We start from the raw sequence: 7,548 nt of genomic DNA, 5'->3' as shown, positions 1-7,548 counted from the left end.
TGTGAATACTCAGCCTTTTAAGGCTCCACAGTTGGGGGTTGAGCACATGATCACCCAGACAGCGACTCACTTCTGTGTTGGTGAGGTCAAACTATAAGGGCAGAGGCTTAAAGCTCCAGACCAGCTCTGAAATTGGGACTCCTGCCACTAAGGCTAGAGACAAACTTTTAAGTATTTTGACTTCTTTCCCTGGACCAGGCCTAGTCACACCTTGGTTTATGTATAGTAAAATCAATGGCTTTTGGGAGCTTTTCTAGGTCAGATTTTTATCTACTCGGTGAAACGGTATTGGTATTGAGGGATTATATTTCACATGAGGAACCCAAGCTTTCCAGGCCTACGTAGGGCCCTGGTGACATAACTTTAAGTCACAGAAAATGACCTCCAACTTAGATTTCTGCTTCTTTCTGCAGAATTTGCAACCCAAACACATGGTTTGGATTTAATTCCAAAGAACAGAGAACACAGAGAGAAGACTCAAGAGAATTCACCATAGGAGCTGCCTCACCAGAAGGCAAGTGAAGACCCATATTTTAAATTAGCTTTATTCTAATATCTAGGAACACAACTCACAGTACAGGAAGTGAGGTTGTTTTGTCCTTGAAGATCACCTTCATGTTAGCTCGGTGGTTTGTCTAACATGCACCAAATCCTGGGTGCCATCTCAATCACAACAAACAGACAAACAAAATTATGTCCGATTGACACTAAGGACGGTTGACTATCACCCACCAATGGGAAAATTTCATGCTGAATAAAGGACTGTGTTCTGATTTGCTAAGGGGCTGTTGTTACACAGTTCCACAAACTGAATGTCTTGGACAGCAGATATTTACTGTTTCCCAGATCTGAAGTCTAAATCGAGGCATTGGCAGGGTAGTTTCCTGAGGCATGAGGAAAGCTCTGTTCTGTGCCCCTCTTGGCTAGTTTTCTAGCATCTCTGGCACTTCTTATTTTGTAGAAGTATTGTTTTAATTTTTCATCTCTCCTTTTGCATATGTGCACCTTTTGTTTTGTTTTTGTTTTTCAAGCAGGGTTTCTCTGTAACCCTGGCTGTCCTGGAACTTGTTCTGTAGACCAGGCTAGCCTCACCTCTGCCTCTCAAATGATAGGATTAAAGGCATGTTCCACTCCACCCTGTAGGAGGAGCTAAGGTGGGAAGAGTATGGAGAGGAAGAGGAAAAGGAAGAGGAGGAGCGAGGCGAGGGATAGGCAGCGGTAGCCCCATGGATGACCACGCATGTTCCAGGAGCAGTTCTGGGTAACAACTTACCTAGGTTAGTTAATTGGGAAACATTTATAACTATGTGGGCATATTGTTATTGAGCATTACCAAATATATGAAGCTTTTGATTAATATTTAAGCTTTAGAGTCTCATTTCCTACCAGGCCCGAGTGGATGGTGGGATGGTCTGGGCACAGCCCAGCTTTGTGGAGACAGTGTGGAAGATTGGCAGAGCCATCTCCCATGCTAGTGTCTCATGGGTGGCAGGGTTGGTGTCTTTGGCTTCCTGAGCAGATGGCCTGAACTGAACCTCCCTCATGGCCACAGGCTTAGGCTAGTTGTGAACATGGCAGCTGATTAAGAAAAGCCAGATTGGATGCAGTCGTCTTAAATATCTCCCCCCCCCCAATGTTGTACATCTTTTTCTATGCCCAAAGTCTGTGTAATTAAGAACACTACCCATACTGGATTAAAGTCTCCTCCAATGACCTCATCTTGACTCATGTCTGCAGTGACTCTATTTCTGTATAAGGCTATATCTTGAGATACTGTGACTAGAATTTCAATATACGGATTTGGTAGGACACAATATAGTTTATAACAGAAATCATCTATAACATGGTTAGATCCTCACAGGAGGGCTGTAAACTTGATGTCATCTGCATTTTACTGATGCACAGGGCCAATGAGGCAGGCAGCAGAGACACATCTCACCAGAAGCATGTGCATAGGTTAGGGTTCTCTAGAGTCACAGAACTTATGGGATGAATCTATTGGAATGACTTACAGGTTGTGGTCCAGCTAATTTAACAATGACAAGCTGTGAATGTAAAGTTTAAGAGACTAGAGGTCGCTCATACCCACAAAGCTGGTCTTCTGTATATGCTGGAGTCCCAAAGAAATAGGCTCCAGTGCCATTGAAGGAATAATGGATGTGCTAGCAAGGCAAGGGCATGCAGGCAAAAAGCAAAAGCTTCCTTCTTCCATGTTCTATGTATACTTCCAGCAGAAGGTATGGACTAGATTAAAGGTATGTCTTCCCACCTCAAGATCCAAATTAAAGGCTGGTATCTTCCAGCCTCAAGATCCAGATCAAATGTGTGTCTTCCTGTCCCAAAGGTCCAGACTAGAAGTGGATTCACCCACTTCAAACAAAGCAGAAAATATTTCACAGGTGTGTCCCCCATTTCTGGATTGGATTCAATTCAGATGTAGTCACACTGACAACCAAAGCTAGCCATCGCTACGTGTATGTGCATGGACCCCAGAGCCTCCCTCAGGGTACATGTGTGTGCATGGACCCCAGAGCCTCCCTCGGGGTTAGGAGCTCAGCCCTGTGTCTCCTATAGGTAATAAATGTGGTAAACTTTTCTTCCCAATTTGTTCATCTCTAAGAGGAAGATGAAGCAGGTTTACAGTTTCAAGACCTCAAGAGTAACAAAGAAAAAGTATACTTATAACTTATTTGAGAGCAAAATATGTCCCCAAATGAGCACACCTGATACAAAGGCCATTCTTGAATTGACACAGGCTTCCTATGTCCTATTTATACAACACATACATTTAGGGAAATGAACATCTGTCTAAATCAGGACATGGTTACAGATGCTATAGGGTGTCATGTACCAGTGAGATGCACATTCTTTGACTTTTTTTCAGACCCCCAAATTCTGCCATACCTGACTGGCCCCCAGGATTTGAATTAAGGACTGTGGATTTTTCAATACATGTATTGCCATCACGAAGCGTTCGGTTTGAATCCTAGAACCCTGGCTGGGTCACAAGGAAATGAAGAAAAGACAGATACAAACATACAATGAAGCTGGGAGCTGGTGGGGTTCTCTCATAGCTGCAATGTGAAACCTCACTGTGTTTGTTAGATACAGCACAGGGGAGGGGTTAGCTAGTTTCAGTAGGAGGTCTCTGAGGGTGAGCAGACTCAGGCTATAAACATCCAGGAAGAGGAAGCCACAATTGCTCACACTGATCAATCATTCCTTAATACTCATTCAGACTTTTTTATTTGTTTGTTTGTTGGCTGAGTTTTTTTGTTTTGTTTTGGTTGGTTGGTTTGTTGGTATTTTGGGGGGAGGGGATGCAGTGAACTTCACTGATGGTATTCAAGAGAGTTAGCTCCTCCTGTTATTGTGTGGGGATCTGGGATAGAAACTGTGAGGGAGATGCTCAGTGTTGGGGGGCCAAGTTGGGACAGGAACTCCTTAGTAACTGAGGGCCTCCCTCTTCCTCTCAGTGTCCTTGCTGGGGTGGGTGGTCCAGGGATTCTTACTCTTTGGAGGCCATGTAGGCCATGAGGTCCACCTGTTGCTGTAGCCATATTCATTGTCATACCAGGAAATGAGCTTTACAAAGTTGTCCTTGAGAGCAATGCCTGCCCCAGAATCAAAGGTGGAGGAGTGGGAGTTGCTGTTGAAGTTTCAGGAGACAACCTGGCCCTCAGTGTAGCCCAGGATGCCCTTTAGTGGGTCCTTGGATGCCTACTTCACCACCTTCTTGATGTCATCATACTTGACAGGTTTCCCCAGGTGGCATGTCAGATCCACAATAGATACATTGGGGGTAGAAACATGGAAAGCCATGCCAGTGAGCTTCCTGTTCAGCTCTGGGATGACTTTACCCACAGCGTTGGCAGCACCAGTGGATGCAGGGATGATGTTCTGGGCAGCCTCATGACCGTGATGCCACAGCTTTTCAGAGAAGCCATTTATAGTCTTCTGAGTGGCAGTGATGGCATGGACCGTGGTCCTGAGACCTTCCACGATGCCAGAGTTAACATGGATGACCTTGGAGGGGTGGGCTAAGCAGTTGGTGATGCATTGCTGACAAGCTTAAGTGAGTTGTCATATTTCTCGTGGTTCATACCCATCACAAACATGAGGGCATCAGCAGAAGGGGTGGAGATGATGACTCTTGTGGCTTCATCTTCTAGTGGGCCCCAGCCTTCTCCATGGTGGTGAAGACATCATTAGACTCTACAACATACTCAGCACCAGCATCACACCATTTTATGTTAGTTGAATCTCACTCCTGGAAGATGGTGATGGGCTTCCTGTTGATGACAAGCTTCCCATTCTCAGCCTTGACTGTGCCATTAAATTTGCCCTGGGTGGAGTCTTACTGGAACATGTAGACCATGTAGGTGAGGTCAATGAAGGGGTCATTGATGGCAACAATCTCTGCTTTGCCGAATGCAGAGCAGAAGGTAGCCCTAATAACCAGGCACCCATTATAGCCAAATCCATTCACACCAGCATTCACCATCGTGTCTATAGGATGAGGATGGCATTGCACAAAAAGATGCAGCTATCTCTGGAATGGGGAGGAGTGAAGCTGTTTGTTTTGAGACAGGGTTTCTCTGTATAGCTCTGGCTGTCCTGGAACTCACTCTATAAACCAGATTGGCCTTGGACTAAGAGATCTGCCTACCTCTGCCTCCTAAGTGCTGGAATTAAAGGCATGAACCATCACTTCCTGGCCTTTGTTTAGACTCTTAAGGAAAGCTTTGCCATCTCTCTGAGCCTGACCCTTATGGGTAATGGTTTTGCCAAGTTACCATTGGAACAACTGGTCTTGGAGTCCTTAGTAGGCTGTATTCATGACAAAATACACATTCACTCTGGACTTCACTCTGTCAGAGCTTTCTCCATTTCCTACATTCACAGTGCTAGGGGGAAGGATACATGCCATCTCAGAACACATCCTGGCACATAAGAACCATCTATGTGTTTGTTAAAATCACAATAGTAACTCTCTGGTCTAAAGTCACAGGTTGTAAGGCATTAGAGAAGGTTCTGAAATGAACGCCCAATCTTAGAAGCCATACCTGTTGTGTGTAATTCTGCTTCTATGACTCCTGGTCTGGAGCTCATATCTCAGGGTTCACAAGCTAGCCTTGTATGCGTGACAGTGAAGCAACCTCAGCCTGCTGAGGTGGTCGTTGAATGACAAGCTGTTTCTAGGTTGTGTTAGTCTGCAGTGGCTGGTGCAGCCATGTACTACAAACTGGGTGAACTGAACAGCAGAAACATGCTATCCTGCAGTTCTGGGAGTAGATTGCCAAGACTCAGCCATTGGCAGGAGCAGTTTCTCATTTTATTTTGTTCTTCTTCAACATTCTTTCCTTTATCCTCTCCTTAAAATACACTAGTCATGATGTATTCAAACATATTCTCTGATTTTTAATGGTAATTATCCTTTAAAGTTCCTGACTCCAAATACTGTCACATTCTGAGGTACTAGAAGTTAGGCCTTCAGTGTATAAATGGGACTTGAGGTAGAGCCTATAGCACTGTTTTTAGAAACTAAATGAATTGCCATTCTCACTGGATGGAAGTCACATGATAGTTAGCTTGTGTCTGCCTCCTTGCTTTGAAAACGAAACAATTTGAGGCCTTAACAAAATCCACCTGCTCCAGACATGTACATTATAATCTAGGGGAGAGGACAGCAGGACCCAGCTACAGTGCAAGCTTGGTTTTACATTAAGATGAAGGTTTTGTTTAACTGAGGAATGTTAAGGAATGAGTGCCAATAGCAGACACTCTCCTCTATCCCATAATCACTGTAGCCTCCAAGAAAGGGTCAGTGAGACACAAGTGGAACCAGACTGTGGAGTCTGAGTGGGGATCCCAGTTTATTCTCATGGCACGTCAGGTAACTTTTGTCTAATAAGGCTTTGCCAGCAGGAACAGTCCCACAGAAAGCCAGCCTCCAGGTAGCAGTCAGCATCTGCCCCTTCCCTTCAATGTGGATACCAAGAAAGGCCTCTGGGAAGACAGGCATCTTCCTAGCAGCACACGATGGTATTCAGGCTGACAAGGAAACCCAGTGTTACTTTTTCGGGGAACTTTACCTCATCCCACCCTCAACCCCTGCTCCTGGCTGAACCTGAAGTAATCTACCCTCACAATGGTCCAAGGCAGTGTGGGTCTCAACTTGTGGGTCATGACCCCTTTGGGGATCAAGCAATTCTTTCACAGGGGTCACCTAGGACCACCTACATATCAGATGTTTACGTTATGATTCATAATAGTAGCAAAACTGCAGTTGCAAAGTAGCAACAAAGATAATTTTATGGTTGGGGCATCACTACAACATGAGGAACTGTATTAAAGGGTCACAGCATTGGGAAGGCTGAGAACCATTAGTCTAAGGCCTGAGCCTTGAAACAGTGTTTCAAAAGATGGGTAAAGGTGGTATTCCAGAGCCCACTGCCAGATGGGAAAAGAGGTTGAGGTGGGTTCTTCTTGTTGCTGACTCCATTCTAAAGCTTCCGATTATGTCACATGCGGTAGGAAAGCAGGGGGGTCATGCGTCAGACAAGCAATGTAAGGCCTCTGAAGTGGGTGTCTGCTACAGGTGTCCATGTGTGCACACCCGTGGCCCACGCCTGTGCTGGGGTGGCTACCAGCCTCCCGTGCAAAAGTTCCAGCGAAACAGCTGGTGAGTGGGACTCTAAATGGAAGTGATTTTCCTAGCACCATGACAACAAGACACCCTCGGAGCTAATGGCGACACTTCAGTCCTCATCTTTCTTGCTGCTTCCTGCTTACACTTTATGTTTCTTAAAATACTTGCCAGGCTGGCGATGTGGTGACTCACCTGTACCGTCGCTGTACAGGGCAAGTGGGAGGCACTTCCTCCTGCAGAGGAGTCAGGAGTCAGCCCAGCACCTGAAGCCTTTCATTCACATATGGTTCCTGTCAAGGGCGGGTGTTCTCACTCTCTGCCAAAGCTGCAATTGCCCAAGAAAGCCAAGTAGTATGGATGTGTCAAGCTGCAGCACTCGGACTACACAGAGGTCAGGGAAATTAGGCAGATTTGCCTAGCTCTCTCCTCTTCATCTTCAGTCCTGAGTCAGGTACTAGGGCCGAGTGCTGAAATATGAAAACCCACATGGAGTCACCATAACCTGTGGTGCTCTGGGGGCATCTTTGATCCAGTGTTGTTTCTGGAATTCCATGAATTCTGATGTACTTAAATGATTTAAAATTTTGAACTTGTGTGAATTGGAACTCACACAGTTTGTAATGTTAAAGCGGTAAAAAGAAATATTTGTCAAGAATTTTACTGCCGACTAAGATTGTGTCTGTGTACCTTATATCAACTTGAGTTCTGAAGGCTGCACATTGGGGTCTATATGCCCGGGAGTCAGATTCAAATCCTTGGTTCACTGATTATTAGCTGGGTGACTTTAGTCAGGTTACTCTGTTTCCTGGAATGTTCGTTTCCTTAACTTTTCACAATAGTGTCTTCCAAATTACATAAATAAAATGAGAGACCGTGCTCGTGATAGTACAGAGGCA

The 7,548-nt window shown here is 45.2% G+C and overlaps 1 pseudogene; it reads right to left on the bottom strand.

The window, feature by feature from the left end:
- Positions 1-3,508: 3,508 nt before the first annotated feature.
- LOC114617956 lies at positions 3,509-4,504 on the bottom strand (annotated as a pseudogene).
- Positions 4,505-7,548: the final 3,044 nt, after the last annotated feature.

Source organism: Grammomys surdaster, unplaced genomic scaffold (assembly GCF_004785775.1).
Source record: "Grammomys surdaster isolate TR1022 unplaced genomic scaffold, NIH_TR_1.0 139, whole genome shotgun sequence".
In the NCBI taxonomy this organism is placed as follows: Eukaryota; Metazoa; Chordata; class Mammalia; order Rodentia; family Muridae; genus Grammomys; species Grammomys surdaster.
The sequence above is the reverse complement of the archived record's forward strand: the minus strand, read 5'-3'. Positions and strand labels throughout refer to the sequence as shown.